This window comes from Manis javanica, chromosome 9, assembly GCF_040802235.1.
Source record: "Manis javanica isolate MJ-LG chromosome 9, MJ_LKY, whole genome shotgun sequence".
NCBI classification, from domain to species: domain Eukaryota; kingdom Metazoa; phylum Chordata; class Mammalia; order Pholidota; family Manidae; genus Manis; species Manis javanica.
This window is the reverse complement of record NC_133164.1, coordinates 70,504,440-70,527,132: the sequence shown is the minus strand read 5'-3', so window position 1 is coordinate 70,527,132 and position 22,693 is coordinate 70,504,440. Positions and strand designations below refer to the sequence as shown.

Here is a 22,693-nt window from a genome sequence, read left to right as displayed (position 1 = left end):
GATGCGGCAGCAGAGCCGAGTCACAGGCCACCTCACCCAGCCAAGAACAAACCCGTCCTGGCCACCTCACTGATTGACTCATGTGGCTCGAGTCACAGCCTCTTCCACTAGGGTCGTCAAGGAGTCCATTGCCATTTCTTCCTTGCTCACCTTGAGGTTCTGTTATCATATCTCAGAAACCAACACCACTATCAAGACAATGAACACATCCATCACCCCGTAAGTTTCCTCGTGCTCCTCTGAACCCACTCCTCATCCCACGCAGCCACACACATTCACTGCATTATCTTTCTAGAATTCTACATGGCTGGGATCATACAGGATGCATTTTTCTGCTAGATTCTTTGAGAAAATCATGTTGCTGCACCCATGCTTGTTCCTTTTTGTTGTTGAATAATATTTTGTCATGTGGATATATCACAATTTGTTGGACATTTGTGTTGTCCCAGTTTTTGGCTATTATGAATAAAGTTGCTATGAACTCACACACATATTTTTGAATAGACAAATGCTTCCATTCCTCTTGGTAAATACTTAGAAACAAGGTGCCTAGGATATATGGTAGGTAAGTCATTTTTGGGGAAACATCTGAAGTGTTTTCTAAAGTATTTGTGGTATTTTACATTGCTGTCAAGAGTGTATGAGAGTTCTAGTTTTTCTATGGCTTCACCAAGTTTAAGATTCCCTTTTCATTATACTTCTGCATTTGAAAATAAATACATGGTCTTTCCCAGTGAAATACACATGTATGTCTCAGGTCCTCATAAACGTGTGCTCCCCATATGCTTTCCTGCCACCAGCTCCCAAGATTCAGTCTCCTACCTCTCGGTTCATTCCTGACACTGTATTAAAAACAAACAGACCTATCATGTACTGAACTCCTAGGCTTGGGCCCATATCTGGCTCTGCTGCTGTAAGCGAACGTCCTCTTGACCCCAGAGGATTGGGGCTGTGCCTCCCTCATCTATGAAGTGGGATGTGTTCCTCATATGGGGAAATGCACGAAGTCCGAAGTGGAGAGGTTGGTGCACAGAGATAACATTATATGTGAACAAGTGAACAGCATCAAAAGAAAATCTTTGGCACTGTCTGGTTTTAGCAGAGGAATACAAATCACTGTCCACCTGAAATACTTTAATATTTAGATTTGGATAAATTCGGATTTATGTGATACCAAATTTAACCTTCTTTGTATATCACACAGCAGGAAACCATTTCTGGTGTAATTTATCCAAATTTTCAACCTAGTTCTCAAGGCATTCTCAGGGAGATGCATCTTTAAGTTGAATTTACTGCCTTATTTAATTTCTGAGGGAAATAACTGGACTTTCTATAGTTGTTCCCATATATTTGATCTGATCCCCTCGGTCTAGTCTGTGGGGTACGTCTGGGTGATGGGTGGAGAAAGCAGAGGTGATGAGGTCCAGCCTGCTGTTCTGCTGGGGGCCTGCCCGTGCCCACACAGGGAGGGCCCCCACTGACTCTCACTGGCCCCCGGCTGGGGATCATGTGAAACAGGCTTCGGAGAAGAGTGGCATGAGTGTGAATGTGAGCATGGTGGGCAAATGGCTACAAGCCCAGAAAAAGAAATGGCTGCTGGAAAGAGGGGACCTGGGCACCTCTGCCTCTCCCGGGGAGCCTCTGAGGGCACAGGGAACACTCTGGAGGGCAGGGGTGGCATCACACCGGCCATGGCATGGCCAGCGTGCCCAGGGAGGAGTCCGGCAGGCACGGCAGCCTTTGCTTGCCCAGCTCACACCGTGTCAGACCCACTGTCCCTGGGCTCCCCTTCCCTGATGCATGGCACCCCTTCTCACCCTTCCTGTGGCCCCAGCTAGAAAGTGGATTTCGCCCTGGCTCCCTGGGTCTCACGTGCTGCCAGGCTGCATCCGGGCATGCCATCCACTGGACACCACGTCAGCCCCTGCATCTCCTCGGTCCCGGTTCCGTCAGCCAAGGCCCCGCCCCTCTGATGGGCTGGCTGGGTTCGGGCTCATCTTCACTCTGACTCCAGTGCTTTGTATTCACAGCAGCCAGGGTGAGATTCTTGAGTGACAGATCTAACATGTCACTTATGTGCTGCTTAAAGTCCTTAGGTTGAAATCTGTCTCTTCAACAGGGCATGCAAAATATTCTTTTGCTCTGGGCCCACTTAATTCTCATCTATGCCTTTCCCATCATACCTTAGTGTCAACACCACATTTTCAAGGATGTCTTTCTGGATACCCTGCCTTTAGGGCTGTACCCTCCTACACACCATCCAGAACCCCACTCTTCCCCACCACGGCATTTAGTGGACTCTGTGTAGAGAGCTGGGTGTCTGTTTCCCCCACTGAATTGTATCTGCCATGAGAAGAGACTCGGTGGTGACAGCCGTTCTCATCCCAGCCTCACATGGCAGAGAAGCTTAATCAACACATAATATGGGGAGGTGGGGGCATGGGGAAGGCAGTATAGCACAGAGAAGACAAGTAGCGACTCTATAGCATCTTACTACACTGATGGACAGTGACTGTAATGGGTAGTGGGGTGGAGATTTGATAATAGGGGGGAATCTAGTAACCACAATGTTGCTCATGTGAAACCTGAGCATAAGATTGTAAATTAATGATGCCTTAATAAAAAAATATTACTTAAAGGTAGTTTTCATAATTATGTGCAAGCACTATGGGGGTTCCTGGGGCACAACAGTGAACCATACGGATGTGGCTCCTGCCTCGGGAAGCTAACAGTCAGGTGTGGGTACGGCCATGATGCACTCACACCAACAGGTAACCAGACAGGTGCCAGGTACAAAACAGGGTTATGACATGGTTGTGAAGGGGCCAGAAGAGCAAGATAAAGCTGGAGGAGCACTGTGACCATGGCAGGGCTTTGGTCTTGATGCTGAGGAGTGGGTTTTAAATAGGAGAGAGACATAACCAGAAATGCAGCTTAAAAATATCATTTCTGGGGTGGAGCCAGGATGGCGGCATGAGTAGAGCAGCGGAAATCTCCTCCCAAAACCACATATATCTATGAAAATATAACAAAGACAACCCTTCCTAAAATAGAGACCAGAGGACACAGGACAACATCCAGACCACATCCACACCTGCGAAAACCCAGCACCTTGCGAAGAGGGTAAGATACAAGCCCCGGCCCTGCGGGACCTGAGCACCCCTCCCCCGGCCCCTGGGGGGTGGAGAGGAGTCAGCAGGGAGGGAAAGAGAGCCCAGGACTGCTGAACACCCAGCCCCAGGATTCCAGACCAGAGCGCAGACACAGTGCATGCATGGGGTCCTGGATACTAGGGAAATAGGGCAGCAGGACCAGTGAGTGGGTGCCTGAGGCTGACGCCGGAGAACAAAGAAATGGGAGCGATTTTTTTTTTTTTTTGGCAGGTGCTTTTTGGAAGCCTTAAAGGGACAGGGACCCCAATACTAGGGAAACAGGGCAGCAAGACCAGTGAGTGGGTGACTGAGACTGGCACCTGAGGACAAAGAAAATCACGCGTTTTTCCCTTTTTTTTTGGCGAGTGCTCTTTGGAAGCCTTAAAGGGACAGGGACCCCAATACTAGGGAAACAGGGCAGCAAGACTGGTGAGCGGGTGCCTGAGACCGGCGCCTGAGGACAAAGAAAATCGAGTGTTTCTTCCTTTTTTTTTTTTTTCCTCTTTCGCTGTTGCAGTTGTTGTTTTGGTTTGGAGAGTGCTTTTTGGAAGTCTTAAAGGGGCAGGACAGAACACTTAGCCCAGAGGCATGGAATCTGGGGATCTCTGGGCACTCTAACCCCCTGGGTAACAGGGAGCACAGAGGCCCCTTACGGAGATAAATAGCCTCCTGGCTGCTCCCCCTCCAATGGGGCTCCACCATTTTGGAGGAGCAGCCCCAGCCATGTCACACCCACAGCAACAGCAGAGATAAACTCCAAACCAACCAGGCAGGTAGCTGAAGCCCTGTCTGCGCACAGCTGCCAAGCATAAGCCACTAGAGGTCGCTATTCTCCCAGGAGAGGAAGGCCACAAACCAACAAGAAGAAAAGCTCTCCCAGCTGTCACTTGTACCAGCTCTGCAAACTATCTCTATCACCATGAAAAGGCAAAACTACAGGCAGACAAAGATCACAGAGACCATACCTGAGAAGGAGACAGACCTAACCAGTCTTCCTGAAAAAGAATTCAAAATAAAAATCATGAACATGCTGACAGAGATGCAGAGAAAAATGCAAGAGCAATGGGATGAGATGCAGAGAAAAATGCAAGAGCAATGGGATGAAGTCTGGAGGGAGGTCACAGATGTCAGGAAGGAGATCACAGAAGTGAAACAATCCCTGGAAGGATTTATAAGCAGAATGGATAAGATGCAAGAGGCCATTGAAGGAATAGAAACCAAAGAAGAGGAACGTATAGAAGCTGACAAGCTGACATAGAGAGAGATAAAAGGATCTCCAGGAATGAAACAACACTAAGAGAACTATGTGACCAAGCCAAAAGGAATAATATCTGTACTATAGGGTACCAGAAGAAGAAGAAAGAGGAAGAGGGATAGAAAGTCTCTTTGAAGAAATAATTGCTGAAAACTTCACCAAACTGGGGGAGGAAATAATCGAACAGACCACGGAAATACACAGAAACCCCAACAGAAAGGATCCAAGGAGGACAACACCAAGACACATAGTAATTAAAATGGCAAGGATCAGGGACAAGGAAAGAGTTTTGAAGGCAGCTAGAGAGAAAAAGGTCACCTGTAAAGGAAAACCCATCAGGCTAACATCAGACTTCTCGACAGAAAGCCTACAGGCCAGAAGAGAATGGCATGATTTATTTAATTCAATGAAACAGAAGGGCCTTGAACCAAGGATACTGTATCCAGCATGAATATCATTTAAATCTGATGGCGGGATTAAACAATTCCCAGACATGCAAAAGCTGAGGGAATTTCCTTCCCACAAACCACCTCTACAGGGCATCTTACAGGGACTGCTCTAGATGGGAGCACTCCTAAAAAGAGCACAGAACAAAACACACAACATATGAAGAATGGAGGAGGAGGAATAAGAAGGGAGAGAAGAAAAGAATCTCCAGACAGTGTATATAACACTTCAATAAGCGAGCTAAGTTAGGCAGTAAGATACTAAAGAAGCTAACCTTGAACCTTTGGTAACCACAAATCTAAAGCCTGCAATGGCAATAAGTACATATCTCTCAATAGTCACCCTAAATGTAAATGGACTTAATGCACCAATCAAAAGACACAGAGTAATAGAATGGATAAAAAAGCAAGACCCATCTATATGCTACTTACAAGAAACTCACCTCAAGCCCAAAGACAGGCACAGACTAAAAGTCAAAGGATGGAAAAACATATTTCAAGCAAACAACAGTGAAAAGAAAGCAGGGGTTGCAGTACTAATATCAGACAAAATAGACTTCAAAACAAAGAAAGTAACAAGAGATAAAGAAGGCCACTACATAATGATAAAGGGCTCAGTCCAACAAGAGGATATAACCATTCTAAATATATATGCACCCAATACAGGAGCACCAGCATTTCTGAAACAAATACTAACAGAACTAAAGAGGGAAATAGACTGCAATGCACTCATCTTAGGAGACTTCAACATACCACTCACCCCAAAGGATAGATCCACTGGGCAGAAAATAAGTAAGGACACACAGGCACTGAACAACACACTAGAACAGATGGACCTTATAGACATCTATAGAACTCTACATACAAAAGCAACAGGATATACATTCTTCTCAAGTGCACATGGAACATTATCCAGAATAGACCACATACTAGCTCACAAAAAGAGCCTCAGTAAATTACAAAATACTGAAATTCTACCAACCAATTTTTCAGTCCACAAAGGTATAAAACTAGAAATAAATCCTACAAAGAAAACAAAAAGGCTCACAAACACATGGAGGTTTAACAACATGCTTCTAAATAATCAATGGATCAATGAACAAATCAAAATAGAGATCAAGGAATATATAGAAACAAATGACAACAACAACACAAAGCCCCACCTTCTGTGGGATGCAGCAAAAGCAGTCTTAAGAGGAAAGTATATAGTGATCCAGGCACACTTGAAGAAGGAAGAACACTCCCAAATGAATAGTCTAAAATCACAATTATCGAAACTGGAAAAAGAAGAACAAATGAGGCCTAAAGTCAGCAGAAGGAGGGACATAATAAAGATCAGAGAAGAAATAAACAAAATTGAGAAGAATAAAACAATAGCAAAAATCAACGAAACCAAGAGCTGGTTCTTTGAGAAAATAAACAAAATAGGTAAGCCTCTAGCCAAACTTATTAAGAGAAAAAGAGAATCAAAACAAATCAACAGCATCAGAAATGAGAACGGAATAATCATGACAGACTCCACAGAAATACAAAGAATTATTAAAGACTACTATGAAAACCTATATGCCAACAAGCTGGAAAACCTAGAAGAAATGGACAACTTCCTAGAAAAATACATCCTCCCAAGACTGACCAAGGAGGAAACACAAAAGTTAAACAAACCAATTACGAGCAAAGAAATTGAAATGGTAATCAAAAAACTCGCCAAGAACAAAACACCGTGGCCGGATGGATTTACCTTGGAATTTTAACAGACACACAAAGAAGACATAATACCCATTCTCCTTAAAGTGTTCCAAAAAATAGAAGAGGAGGGAATACTCCCAAACTCATTCTATGAAGCCAACATCACCCTAATACCAAAACCAGGCAAAGAACCCAACAAAAAAGAAAATTACACACCAATATCCCTGATGAATGTAGATGCAAAAATTCTCAATAAAATATTAGTAAACCAAATTCAACAGTATATCAAAAGGATCATACACCATGACCAAGTGGGATTCATCCCAGGGATGCAGAGATGGTACAACATTCGAAAATCCATCAACATCATCCACCACATCAACAAAAAGAAAGACAAAAACCACATGATCATCTCCATAGATGCTGAAAAAGCTTTTGACAAAATTCAACATCCATTCATGATAAAAACTCTCAGCAAAATGGGAATAGAGGGCAAGTCCCTCAACATAATAAAGGCCATCTATGATAAACCCACAGCCAGCATTATACTGAACAACGAGAAGCTGAAAGCATTTCCTCTGAGATCGGGAGCCAGACAGGGATGCCCACTCTCCCCACTGTTATTTAACATAGTACTGGAGGTCCTAGCCATGGCAATCAGACAAAACAAAGAAATATAAGGAATCCAGATTGGTAAAGAAGAAGTTAAACTGTCACTATTTGCAGATGATATGATACTGTACATAAAAAACCCTAAAGACTCCACTCCAAAACTACTAGAACTGATATCGGAATACAGCAAAGTTGCAGGATACAAAATTAACACACAGAAATCTGTAGCCTTCCTATACACTAACAATGAACCAATAGAAAGAGAAATCAGGAAAACAATTCCATTCACAATTGCATCAAAAAGAATAAAATACCTAGGAATAAACCTAACCAAAGAAGTGAAAGACCTATACCCTGAAAACTACAAGTCACTCTTAAGAGAAATTGAAGGAGACACTAACAAATGGAAACTCATCCCATGCTCATGGCTAGGAAGAATTAATATCGTCAAAATGGCCATCCTGCCCAAAGCAATATACAGATTTGATGCAATCCCTATCAAATTACCAGCAACATTCTTCAATGAACTGGAACAAATAATTCAAAAATTCATATGGAAACACCAAAGACCCTAAATAGCCAAAGCAATCCTGAAAAAGAAGAATAAAGTAGCGGGGATCTCAGCCCCCAACTTCAGCCTCTACTACAAAGCCATAGTAATCAAGACAGTTTGGTACTGGCACAAGAACAGAGCCACAGACCAGTGGAACAGATTAGAGACTCCAGAAATTAATCCAAATATATATGGTCAATTAATATTTGATAAAGGAGCCATGGACATACAATGGCAAAATGACAGTCTCTTCAACAGATGGTGCTGGCAAAACTGGACAGCTACATGTAGGAGAATGAAACTGGACCATTGTCTAACCCCATATACAAAGGTAAACTCAAAATGGATCAAACACCTGAATGTAAGTCATGAAACCATTAAACTCTTGGAAAAAAATATAGGCAAAAACCTCTTAGATATAAATATGAGTGACCTCTTCTTGAACATATCTCCCCGGGCAAGGAGAACAACAGCAAAAATGAGCAAGTGGGACTACATTAAGCTGAAAAGCTTCTGTACAGCGAAAGACACCATCAATAGAACAAAAAGGAACCCTACAGTATGGGAGAATATATTTGAAAATGACAGATCTGATAAAGGCTTGACGTCCAGAATATATAAAGAGCTCATACGCCTCAAGAAACAAAAAACAAATAACCCAATTAAAAAATGGGCAGAGGAACTGAACAGACAGTTCTCTAAAAAAGAAATACAGATGGCCAACAGACACATGAAAAGATGCTCCACATCGCTAATTATCAGAGAAATGCAAATTAAAACTACAATGAGGTATCACCTCACACCAGTAAGGATGGCTGCTATCCAAAAGACAAACAACAACAAATGTTGGCGAGGTTGTGGAGAAAGGGGAACCCTCCTACACTGCTGGTGGGAATGTAAATTAGTCCAGCTATTGTAGAAAGCAGTATGGAGGTTCATCAAAATGCTCAAAACAGACCTACCATTTGACCCCAGAATTCCACTGATAGGAATTTACCCTAAGAATGCAGGAATCAAGTTTGAGGAAGACAGATGCACCCCTATATTTATCGCAGCACTATTTACAATAGCCAAAAATTGGAAGCAACCTAAATGTCCATCGGTAGATGAATGGATAAAGAAGGTGTGGTACATATACACAATGGAATACTACTCAGCCATAAGAAGAGGAAAAATCCTACCATTTGCAGCAACATGGATGGAGCTGGAGAGTATTATGCTCAGTGAAATAAGCCAAGCAGAGAAAGAGAAATACCAAATGACTTCACTCATCTGAGGAGTATAAGAACAAAGGAAAAACTGAAGGAACAAAATAGCAGCGGAATTACAGAACCCAAAAATGGACTAACAGGTACCAAAGGGAAAGGAACTAGGGAGGATGGGTGGGCAGGGAGGGATAAGGGGGGGAAGAAGAAAGGGGGTATTAAGATTAGCATGCATGGGGGGGAGGGAGAAAGGGGAGGGAGGGCTGTACAACACAGAGAGGACAAGTAGTGATTCTACAACATTTTGCTCTGCTGATAGACAGTGACTGTAATGTGGTTTTTAGGGGGGACTTGGTATAGGGGAGAGCATAGTAAAAATAGTATTCTTCATGTAAGTGTAGATTAAAGATTTAAAAAAAAAAGAGGAAAAAAGAAAGAAAGACAGAAAGGGGGATTACCCCATGATATGATAAAACTTGGTAAATCAAAGATTAACGCATGCTTTAAATATCCTTAATTTTGATCACTTAAAGGGTGTCAGATGATCGGCTATGGAGGTACTCTTTTCTTATAAGATTCCTTTCTCTTAATAAAAAAAAAAAAAAAAAGCAGTTCCTGTGTGCTGACCTCCAATGAGTTCTAGACAGTGGTATAGAGGGCATGTCAAAGTGTGGGCAAAGGGTCTGTTTGTTTTTATGCAGAAGATCAAGGCCTAGCTTGGATACCCAGAAAATGAACTAAGATACGATATGAGGAGGTGCTTCCGGCATCAGCACTCTCTGGAGGACTCGTGCCGGGGGATGATCATCAAAAAGCCTCCACAGGGATCTGGGCGATGCTGCGGTTGTGGCTGCATCCATCCCACCCTTTCCTGGACTTGCCACTGGAATGAGGAGGGAGATGTCTAGGCTGGCATGTGCATACAGTGAGACAACGAATTTGAGTGGATCTGTATTGTTGGAACTCAACCAGGAGTTGGGAGGGGTGCAAGTTGTAGTGCTCCAAAATCTTATGACTATAGACTATCTCTGGTTAAAAGAACTTATGGGATGTGAACAGATCCTAGAAATGGGTTGCTTTAATTTGTCTGATTTCTCTCAGACTGTTCAAGTACAGTTGGAGAATATTCATCATATCATAGACAAATTCTCACAAATGCCTAGGGTGCCTAACTGGTTTTCTTGGCTTCACTGGAGATGGCTGGTAATTATAGATTTGCTTAGTTTATGTCACCATATTCCTATTATGTTAATATGTGTGCGCAAGTTAGTTAGTTGGTAGTTTAAACCTATACATGCTTAAGGTACTCTACAAGAAGATATGGCAAAGAAATAATCAATCCTCCCATGTTTTCTTCCATATGCTACCTGTATAGCTTTTCTTCTTCCTTCGTAATTACAGCCCTTAAATAGAATTCGTGCCTCATATTGAATTTACCGAGCATCATAATTCCTCCAGGCAGTAAAGATACCTCGAGACAAGTGCTGGGCATAGAAGCCACAGGGCATAAATCTGCAAAGAAGTAAAAAGCTAACCTTCTCAAACAATATGGCTTCTCTCTCACTTACCAACTTTACATCTCCCTGTATGGCCCCGGAAGATGACTGGTTAGCCAGAGATGGGTAAGATTCCTCAAGGGAGGAACAACCTAAGACAGGCACAGTCGCAGGGGGGCCATCAGGTGAGAAATTGGGGATCAACAGTGGTGAGGCTTAGAACCTCACCCCCCCTGTTTTGAGAGAAATCTGCATCCGTGGATGTTTTAAGGCCCTTGTCTAGCTTGGATTAACACATATTCTACAGGCACACACCTGATCATCTACAATTGCTCTCTTACAACACTAAACTATGTTTTCTACCTTTACCTTGCATCTACCTACCACTTCAGCATTTTATTAAAAAAAAAAAATAATAATAATAATAATAATAAAGGGAGAAATGTGGGATCCACATATAAATCAAGTATAAAAATCAAATGAATATTCATATCTGACCTGATTGTTTATAATTCATAATGTTTGATCAAAATCGAAAGTTTCTGTGATGACTGCCCTTGTAGTGTTCACCATGTAAGAACTTATTCACTATGTAAGAATTCGTTCACCATGTAAGAACTTGTTCGTTATGCTTCAGAAGATTGGAGACTGACGAGAATTAGGCTTGAGATGGATTAATGATTGTGCATTGAGCATTGACTCCCCTATACAGAATTTTATTGGTGTTAACAACCATTTGATCAATAAATATGAGAGATGCCCTCTCAAAAAAAAAAATCATTTCTGACTAAGAGAAGGAAGGACTGGAGGTGGACAGCATGCGTGTAGGCCTAACTGCAGCCATTGCTACAGTCCAAGAAGAGGTGGTGGTATTTTGGGTAGGGGCGCAGTGCACAGAGGGCTGTTATCGTGCACAGTACACGTGCTGACCTCCTGGGAGCGGCGAAGCAGAGAGGGCAGATTTTGCAATCACGGAGATGGAATTTTTCACTCCTGGCTCCACTAATAGCTGTAAAACTGTGGGCCAGTTATTTCACCTCCATACATTTTACTATTCCTTTTTTTAGAAAAGAGGAAAGTAACACCACCTAGAATGGGTTGTAGTGAGAATAAAGCAGAAAATGTATATATAAGTGCTGATCACAGCATTTAGCACATATTGAGTGCTCAACGAACTACGGCTATTAGTGTTAAAATAATTAAACATCCTCTATAGCTATGCTATTATTAATTTATAAAATCTGTGACTCCTAAACCTAAGTTTTAGCCCAGTCCTCCAAATTTAATATAACTTATAATTTTAATTTAACATATAATTTAACATATAATTTTAAACATATTTTGTGGGTGATAGAAGCACAAGCCACATCCCAGCCACAAAAGCAGATACTGTTTATTGTCATAAATTCTGCTTTAGTGGAGTGTGAATCGATTTTACTGTATCTGATCATTAGAGACCTGGTGGGAAGACCGTCCTAAGGACTTCCTGGAACCATGTCACAGGGAACTTCCTTGGGAGGTGCACACAGCAGGGCGGGGCAGGTTCCTGGCTGTCAGCTGGGTTCCCAGGGGGTTCTGCTGCTGGCTACCCATATGGCCTTGAGCAAAGCACTTAATGCCCTTCAATTTCAGTTTCCTCATCTGTAAAATGGGGGCAATAATAATTCCTCCACGACAGGGTCATTGCACAGATCGAATGAGATGGGCCACGTAGAGCACTTCACACAGAGCTTAGTGTGTAGTAAGTGTTCAATATCTATTTATCATCATTAGAAAGGAGAGTCTCACAGTCCTTTCCTTAAACAGAACCATTAAGAAATGTGCTAAGCTGAGAATCATCAGGAAATGAAGAGGAGTCTTTTAAAAGCCTGACAGTTGCATAAATATACTGCTTACTACTGAGATATCAAATCATTTCCTGTTATTTAGGTTGTGCACTAATGACTACACACCACGAGATGGCACTGCGCAACTTCACTGTCCACCAAGCTTTAACTGTCCATCGTAGGGCATCTGCTATTAGGCATAGACACAGGAACGGGGTTTCCTCACTTATACAACTGCATACATTTCATACTAATATGCTAGATAAGGCAACAGCTTGCATAATGGATTTATTTAGTTAACATTAACATATCAAGAAAAAACAATCTATTTTTTTAAATTGAAGTATCAATATACAATCCTATGAAGGTTTCACATGAACAACATTGTGGTTTAAACATTCACTCATATTATCAAGTCCCTCCCACCCCATTGCAGTCACAGTCCATCAGTGTAGTAAGATGATATGCAGTCATTTACTTGTCTTCTCTGTGCTGGACTGCCTTCCCCGTGACCTACCCACATTGTGTGTGCTAATTATAATGCCCCTTAATCCCCTTCTTCCTCCCTCCCCACCCACCCTCCCCTGCTCCTTCCCTGTGGGAATTGCTATCCCTTCTTGGAGTCTGTGAGCCTGCTGCTGTTTTGTTCCTTCAGTTTTTGCTTTGTTCTTACACTCCACAGATGAGTGAAATCATTTGGTACTTGTCTTTCTCCGCCTGGCTTGTTTCACTGAGCATAATACCCTCTAGCTCCATCCATGTTGTTGCAAATGGTAGGATTTGTTTTCTTCTTTGGCTGAATAATATTCCATTGTGTATATGTACCACATCTTCTTTATCCATTCATCTACTGATGGACATTTAGGTTGCTTCCATATCTTGGCTACTGTAAATAGTGCTGCGATAAACATAGGGATGCATATGTCTTTTTGAATTCCTGGATCAAATGGTATTTCTATTTTTAGTTTTTTGAGGAATATCCATACTGCTTTCCACAATGGTTGAACTAATTTACATCCCTACCAACAGTGTAGGAGCATTCCCCTTTCTCCACATTCTCGTTTCTTATTCTGTTTAAGTATGCATACTCTCTTTTCTTCTTGATAAGTTTGGCTAGGGGTTTATCTATTGTTTATTTTCCCAAAGAACCAGCTTCTGGTTTCATTCATTCTTTCTATTGTTTTATTTTTCCCAATTTTATTTATTTCTTCTCTGATCTTTATTATGTCCCTCCTTCTACTGACTCTGGGCCTTATCTGTTCTTCTTTTTCAAGTTTCATTAATTGTGAATTTAGTCTGTTCATTTGGGATTGTTTTTCCTTCTTTAAATAGGCCTGTTTTGCTATATACTTTCCTCTTAGAACTGCCTTTGCTGTATCCCACAGAGGTTGGAGCATTGAGCTGTTGTTTTCATTTGTCTCCATATATTGCTTAATATCTGTTTTAATTTGGTCATTGATCCATTGGTTATTTAGGAGCATGTTGTTAAGCCTCCATATGTTTGTGGCCCTTTTTGTTTTCTTTGCACAATTTATTTCTTGTTTCATACCTTTGTGGTCTGAGAAGCTGGTTGGTACAATTTCAATATTTTTGAATTTGCTGAGGCTCTTTTTGTTGCCTAGTATGTGATCTGTTCTGGAAAATGTTCCATGTGCACTTGAGAAGAATGTGCATCCTGCTACTTTTGAGTGGAGAGTTCTATAGATGTCTGTTAGGTCCATCTGTTCTAATGTGTTGCTCAGTGCCTCTGTCTCTTTATTTTCTGTCTGGTTGATCAGTCCTCTGGAGTGAGTGGTGTGTTGGAGTCTCCCTAAAATGAATGCATTGCATTCCATTTCCCCCTTTAATTCTGTTAGTATTTGTTTCACATATTTGGGTGCTCCTATGTTGGGTTCATAGATATTTATAATGGTTATATCTTCTTGTTGCACTGACTCCTTTATCATTATATAATGTCCTTCTTTGTTACTTTCTTTATATTGAAGTCTATTTTATATGATACAAGTATTGCAACTCCTGCTTTTTTCTCCCTATTGTTTGCATGAAGTATCTTTTTCCATGCCTTCATTTTTAGTCTGTGTATATGTTTGAGTTTGAAGTGAGTCTCTTGTAGGCAGCATACAGATGGGTTTTGTTTTTATATCCATTCTATAACTCTGTGTCTTTTGATTGGTGCATTCAGTCCAATTACATTTAGGATGATTATCGATAGGTATGTACTTATTGTCATTGTAGGGTTTGGATTCGTGGTTACCAAAGGTTCAAAGACAGCTTCTTTACTATCTAACAGTCTAACTTAATTTACTTATTAGGCTATTATAAACACAATCTGAAGATTCTTTTATTTTCTCCCTTCTTTTTCTTCCTCCTCCACTCTTTATATGTTAGATGTCATATTCTGTACTCTTTGTATATTCCTTGACTGACATTGTGGGTAGTTGATTTAATTTTGCATTTGCTTAGTAATTAATTAGTCTGCTTCCTTTACTGTGGTTTTATTTTCTATGGTGACAGGTATTTAGCCTTCAGAGCATTTCCATCTATAGCAGTCCCTCCAAAATACACTGTAGAGACTGTTTGTGGGAGGTAAATTCCCTCAACCTTTGCTTATATGTTTAATTGTTTAATCCCTTCTTCAAATTTAAATGATAACTTTACTGGGTAGAGTATTCTTGGTTGGAGGCCCATCTGTTTCACTGCATTAATATATCATGGCACTGCCTTCTGTTCTGTAAGGTTTCTGCTGAGAAGTCTGATGATAACCTGATGGGTTTTCCTTTGTAGGTGATCTTTTTTCTGTCTCTGGCTGCTTTTAATACTCTGTCTTTATCCTTGATGTTTTTGCCATTTTAATTATTATATATCTTTGTGATGTCTTTCTAGGGTCTCTTCTGTTGGGATATATGTGCACTTCTGTGGCCTGCGAGACTATTTCCTTCCCCAGGTTGGGAAAGTTTTCAGCAATTATTTCTTTAAAGACACTTCCTATCCCTTTTTCCCTCTCTTCTTCTTCTGGTACCCCTGTAATGTGAATATTGTTCTGTTTGGATTGGTCACACAGTTCTCTTTATATTCTTTCATTCCTAGAGACCTTTTTTTAACATCTCTGCCTCAGCTTCTTTGTATTCCTGTTCTCTAATTTCTATTTCATTTACCATCTCCTCTACTTCATTGATTCTGCTTCTAAATCCCTCCATTGTATGTTTCATTTCAGATACTGTATTTTTCTAAGTTTCTCTTCTTGAAGTCCTCTCTGAGGTCTTGAATACTTTTCTGTATTTTTCTAAGTTTCTCTTCTTGAAGTCCTCTCTGAGGTCTTGAATACTTTTCTGTAGCTCCATGAGCATGTTTACAATTTTTATTTTGAAATCTTTATCAAGAAGATTGGTGATTTCAGTTTTACTGAACCCTCTTTCTGGTGTCTGAGGGATTTTGGTTTGTACAAGATTATTCTGCCTTTTCATATTTCTAATGATTACTATGGAATAACAGCTTTGTGTAGGCTGCACCCTCTAGGGCCCAGAAGCTCTACTTTCTGGAGCTGCTGAGTATCTGCACCAATGGTGGGGATCATAGGCAAGCAGAACCAGCTTGTGCCAGGAGGAAAGAGCTCTCTCCTGCCTTCCAGGCTGTAGTGCCTGTCTCCACTGTCAGGTCCAGTGGTCCGAGTGTGCAGGGTAAAGCCTCTGTCCTATGCCCCTGTAGCTGCCATAGGTGGAGCTGCCCTCTGGCTGGCCTACTGTGATGGTGGGGGCATCAGGTGTGCAGACTGGTTTCTGCTGGGAGGAAGGAGTGGCAGGTTGTGTATCACGGTGGGGGACCTTGGGGCTGTGTTGCCAACCAGGGGGATGGAGCGCCTGAAGCTCCTGAGAGCTCCTAACATGCTGGTCTGAGTGTGCCAGGATGATTTTGTCTATGTGCCCTTCCTCCTGAGCTGCAAGCTCTGTGTAATCTTTGCCCCTTTAGCAGCCCTCTCACTGTTGGGAAGCCTTTCAAAGTGCCTGCCTTTCTTTTGTTCCAGGGGGGGCAGTTGTGGGTATCTGTTCTCCACAAGTGACTGGAATCTCAGTCTCTCTGAGTAAGCCACCCATCTTTGTTTTCTAACTCCACTAATCTCCAGAGCATCATGTAATGTGGGTTCATGCTCCTGGAGCAAGTCTCCAGGGCTAGGTGTTCAGCAGTCCTGGGCTTCTACTCCTTCCCTGCCCCATTTCTGTTTTTCCTGCCTGTGGTCTGGGGTGCACGGAGGGCTTGCTACTTCACTGTTTTCTGTGAGGTCCTTTTCTCCAGGTGTAGGCCATCTGTTCCACAGTCTTTGGGTTGCTTTTTGAGGATTACTTGTATTTGTTGTATTTTTGTGTTTTATGTGATTTTGGGAGGTTTCTGCCTTACGTCTCATGCTGCCATCTTTTTCCATCAACAATGTATTTTTTTAAGTAGTATTTAGTACTTCACAGAATCTTAAAAATTATATTACTGTTAATTTCAAACATTAATTACTAATACCTCACAGTTTGTCTTTACAAATAAATGGCAATAGACAAAGCTTTAAGAGTTTTCCTTAAATCCAGGCAATCTCAGGTAGAAAAGGGCTAGGTCAGGGACAGAAGTATGGGAGTAGAGGGAACTGTTTGCAGGTGGGAAGAAAAGGGCTCATTGATTTCCAGCAGTGTTTCTTATCTGTTTGCTGGTGCCTCACACTATTTTAATAGGAGATGGACTCTTTAGTCCACAAAGATGACTTAAATCCAAGTATCCCTGGGAAAACTGCAAAAATGGCAAACCCTTTTGTGCCTAGGTAGAAATGATTGATGCCATCAACTTCATTAGAAGTAGGAGAATTATATAAAAAGGGTAAAATCTGGGAGAGAGGGTACAGAAAGGATAGTAATGTCAAAGGGCAACTTCAGGGTTTAATCTATGTCATCAATTAGTCCAGGGCCAGCTTCCCTGGTCCACATCATAGAAACTGGGTCCAGGTCAGTGACTCTGAGCATAGGTCCTTTTTCTAAAGCACTTAGAGATCTCTTCAAAATTCCCAAGCCCAGATACTATCACTTACTGATTCCCCAAATTTAGGAGGATGGGAAAAGGTTGTGACAAAGTTCTCCAGGCAATTCTAACAGTCACTGATTTATAAACTCTTCGAAGGCTTCCCAGGGCTTGCAGTGGAGAAGGTCAATAAACATTCATCTCACAGTGACCTCATTTTAGTCTCTTTGGAGTTGAGGTTCTCAGTAGGGGCTATCCATCCACACCCTGCGAGGCTATAAAGTCGCTCCTGATGCTGCTGCTCCCGGTCCAGGACAATCCTTGGTCACAGGCACTTGGCTTGCGGGAAATGTAGACTCTCAAGCCCCCAGCCCAGACCTGGCAAATGGGAATCTTCCCCTTAACAATATCCCTGAGCAGTATGTATTCCTGACGAAGTCAGCAGTTCTCAGTCCTCTGGTATCAGGACAGCCTGCCATGTTCTAGAGGGCTGTGAGGATGTCACAGGAGCTGGTCGCTATCAATTTATTTAGGTTAAAAATGGTTTACCTAACTAGGCACATACACATTGTTTTAGAGGGTATGATATTTACATATCATTGCCTGTGATGTGCTGTCTTAATTAGGAGAAAGGGAAACTGCAGCTAGTCTGGAGCTGAACACAGTATCAATAAGCCACTGGGAATATATGTACACTCTAGCGTGCAGACTCTGTGCGTGTGTGCGCACGTGCACACACATGCACCCATGCACACACCTACTTTACCCCCACCCGCCTTGCCACCAAGCTTAAAGGGATGATGACTACTCTCTGAGGCTTTGCTAGGACTTATTTTCCCATCTCTGAGACAAGCTCATTGCAAAGAACATGGGTTGCTTCACCTGAAAACTTATCCAGTTCTCTGCTCCCCAAGTTCCCTGACCTTCAGGAAACATGAATTTTCCAATGTAACCAGACTCTTCAGAGTATGAGAACCAAGTTCATATGGTACTTCTGGCATTGGTTTATACTGTGGGTTTGAAGTGCCTAGTTGTGTTCATCCACATATCAGATTCCTAAAATGTATCTGTAGGCTGGTAGGGAAGTTAGCCATGGGATTCATTCTTTGAGCCAGCCAGTGAAGTTCTGTCCTTGGCCCTGAAAGGCGAGCACATGTGAGCACTGCCTTTTCCCATGACAGCTTTGCAATGGGAAGTCTCATTCAGAATTCTAATGCCAAGTATACTGTAAGCAAAAATGCTCTTAAGGAGCTTCACATGCGGGTCATGTCACCCCAGGGCTGGGGTGTGAGGGGTGGACAGGAGCGTTTTCCCCTGTGAGACCTGGGAATGACCCCAGGCTCCTCTGCACATGCATTCCCCACGCCACTAGCAGCCTTTGTTCTTAGCCTTCCTCTCCAGATACTAGACATTTCCTTCATATGACCAGTATTTTTTCAGCCCTTACATATGGCCGCAGAGGTATGGGTTCTAGAATTAGTATATATGAAACTGGCAGGTCCCTGAGAATACAGGACTTACAGGTGATGGAGAACAGAGATATTTAACAAGCCAGTGGGATGTACATGCAACCATCTCTTTTCTCTCATAGAGAAAATCATGGGCTTAGTGATGGTAGACTTGTACTTAAGTGTTTGTTCATTTGTACAATAGGAGTATTCATACCCACTTTTCTTACCTTATAGGTGTTCTGGGGAACAAAAATTACAATGGGAAACATTTAGTAAACTGTAAACCACTATATACATTTTATGCATTATTCTTTTTTTTGAGAGAAAACAGGCATTAAAATTTAGGGTCATGTTCAGATAGTATTACAACACTTCCCCTCCCCAAATTCTTTCAAATCAAATCCTAGTTTTGCCCCACTCTGTTAAGAAGATACTTTTCCCTTAATACAAGCTTTCTTCTAGAACTCCAGATTTGTTTTCCTCCTGATGGGTACGATGATGTCAGACTGTCACACAGAAGTGACCCTTTTAGTCACTTTCAGATTAAATCGTATCATGAAATTCAGAGTACCCCAGCTCATGAGGGGAAGAGGGTGAACGTATCCCTACCTGCCGTACAGCTGCTGCCTGTGCGGCACTCGGCATGTGGAGAGAGACGGCCTGTGCTTATGCACAGGGCTGGGGGAGGGAGCAGGAACTGAGGTTCCACAATATTTTCTAAAGAAATGAAACCCAACCAGTATTTCTGAAGGTTGTACAATACGTTATGCTTGATGTTTACAGGTGATTTAACAGTGAGAGCCTGGCCGTAAATGAGGCTGTGATTCCCTGGGAGAGACCCCTTCAGATGGCCCAACTGAAGATCAGGATCAGAGCGAGTCACCAAAGACCGATATCCTTAGGGCAGGTTTAAGCAGCTATTACAGCTCAAATGCAGGGGGGAAACTGTAAAGTTTATAAGAGGTGGGAAGGGCTCAGGTTGGCTCCCAATTACAGGGGACCTGACCACATGACCTGAGGGGACCCCGGGGGTAGGCCTGCAGAGCAGACCAGTGGCAGAGCGGTGAGTGAGGATGGCTTCTCAGGTCCTGCATGGTGACTGGCCAGCAGAGTTTCTGGTGGGGTTTACCGGAAAGTCAGGTCGTAACTTTTCTACTACCCAGTTTATAACACTTCTCCAATTTTGCAGTAAGCAGAGAAAGAACCTGTGCATTTCCGTCTGGTAAAGTGTGATGCTGAGTACATTTCCAAACGAATACTGCCCACAGCCACCCAGTGCAGTGGTGAGAAATGGGTGCTGAGTAGGTGGTCTCAGATGTGGCCTCTGGTTCCACAGGCCTGGTGTTTGGCAGCCCTGCAATAAGGGCAGCCCTGTGATAAGGGCAGCCCTGTGATAAGGAAGTTTGAGGAGCACTGCTAGGGAGCATGACTTAAAATTTGGGCTTAATAAAGAGAAGGAAGAACAAGATATTGATGTTCACTGGAGTGAGAGGAATTTATTTAGTAGGATCACGGGACTCCTGGGAACACTAGCTTAATTAGCTAGTCATTAAGATTTTCTCAAATAAATAACTTATTTTTATACCTTATGCAGGCCTTTGATCATACCAGTGTTTAAAAAGCTGTTAGGGAGGAAGAAGTGAGGTGGTCTGCTCTGCCAGGGTCAACAAATGAACTTTGATGTGATTACATCGACGATAGAGCCATTGCTCAACCAAACACCAAGTTCAGAAAAAAAGTTAATTAGAGATAATTTTCATATTTGACTTCTAGCAGCGAGCCACGAGCTCTACCTTTCTAGAATAAGAATCTAAACATCTGAGTTTAGCTCATTGATTTATTTTATGCTTTCAAACTCAACATATTTCTTGCTCCTGAAGTTTGCCCGTAACAGCAAGACAGTACAGATCCTTGGACAGAATCATATCTTACAAAGATAACATTTTAGTTTCACTTAATTTCCTGATGAAAGTGGATGATGGGCCTTCCAGGAAAGGCCCACAATATAATTTTGGTGTCAAATCAAACTGAGTATCATGCCAGTCTTCACATCCACTGTCTATTAGGAAAAATTATTGTTTTCCTTAAATTGCGCTGGTAAACCAGCATCATTATTCAAAATGAGATATAATCATTGTTGGCTCAATAGCTGTCATACTGTAAATTAAATTTAATTAAATTCAACTGAACAAGCATTATTAAGCCTATTATTTTTCAAAGTATTATACCAAGGATTGTAAAAATAATAAGAGAAGGTAAATGAGAAGAAAGACCTGAACAGTACCTAACTTCTCAGGGGCAGTGTTAACTTTGCTCAGAATCTGTTTAACAACCTCAGAAGCCAGATGTTCGAGTGTCCTCCCCTTTGGTAGTACTTTACCCTTACCTGTGGCTTTATAGGTTTCTTCAGTGTGCGTCCCATTCCCTACATCCCAACCACACCCCCGGCCCAGGCCTTCCCCGCCTTCACACCTTCTGCTCAGGATCTGTAGCAAGCCCCCTCCCACCCATCCCATTCCCAGGTGCATGGATATGGTCTGGGGGACAGGTCAGCGTGTGGGATGAAGAGGCCCTAGATGGGCACTGCGCAGGACAGGTTACCCCTAGGTATCTTGAGTGGTGTCAGGAATATAAGAAGCATATCTCTTGTAAAAAGAAAAATCTTCAGAAGTCAGTAGGAAATACTGAGGAGAAAACGTCCACCGCAGGAAGCCAGGGTCCCCGCAAGTGACCTCCTGACCCTCCTTTGTGCTTCTCACAACCCTGGCCCCTCTTTCTCCAGGCCCCGCAGGAGGGGCCATTGTGACGCAAACCTTGGGAGGCTCAGTGTGGTTCAGACAGCACTTGGCCCCTGATGCTTCAGCACTGACAGCTGGTACATGGGTGCAGCCCAGCAGCACGAGGGGTCAACCCCTGAGACCTCTGATTGAGGCAGCACAGAGCGGCTGGATCAGCACCCCTCCTCAGTGCCTGGGTACACGGCTCCAGGGTACATTTCAGGGGCTCCTAGGATGTGCCTGCATGGTCTGTTGGCGTTCTCTCCGTGTCCAGGTTCTGTTCTCAGCTTGCGCCCCAAACAAGCGGCTTCCACACAGACCTTGGTGCAGAGCTGCGCAGGGGCAAGCAGAGCTGTGAACGGTGGCTGTGGCCACATTCCAATGGTTCCTTCTTTGAATTCTCCTTCTGGGTTTTCAGCCATGTTGAACTTGAAAAAGTTAAAGTGCATCGTACTTGATCTCACATGGAAATGTCTTGTTTTTCTGAGAAACTAAGGCTACTCGGCCAGGTGCCATTATCAGCCTCCCAACAGGCACAGTGTCGGCATGCTTGCTTCTTGATGACGGGGACAGAGCGCCTGTCACCGCGGCACTTGGCGACCATTTGCGAGTCAGAAGCGGAGCTCTCAGCCTCTGACTTTGTCTGGTGGCTCTGCCAGGCATGGCTTGGTCCACATGTTGGGTGAGCTGGGGCAGACAAAACTGCACCATTCTCAGAAAATGTAAATACAGGAAATGAGGCCCTGAATCTTTAAGATCTTATGAATTAAAGCAGTTAAGGGGACGAAGCGACTTTAATTAAACCCATATCACAAGAACTGACTTTAGAATCATTGCTTTTCTGCACCAGAAGTTTGCTCTGATTAAGGCAGTTTTTGCCACAGGCTCGGGTGCCCCGGAGCAGCTTTTCCACCGCCATGCTGCACGGGCACCTGTACGAGGGTCTGTGCCTCGCTGCTGTCACCAGCTTCTCCACAGGGATCTTTGGGAACACTGCATTCCAGTGCAATGTCCTTTCCTTTATTCAAAACAAGTGTCCAGAGTGACCAACATCAGGAACGAAAATGTGTGCCCCAAACACTTGGAATAGCACAAAGATAATCATGCTCCAAGGGTCTGCCATCTTCCACCACTTCTCCAACCAAATGTTCCTGCTCTTCCTCCAGCTCCTGATGGAGAGAGTCCTTCTTCCTCTTTTAGATATGTGTCTCTTTGGGGATCATTTCTCCTGCCTGAGTTTTT

General features: G+C 42.8%; 1 protein-coding gene across 19 annotated transcripts in view; it reads right to left on the bottom strand.

The window, feature by feature from the left end:
• The window catches only part of DTNA (dystrobrevin alpha), a 385,540-nt gene that overhangs the window by 91,490 nt on the left and 271,357 nt on the right, over positions 1 to 22,693 (bottom strand). The gene's annotated exons all lie outside the window — the stretch shown is intronic.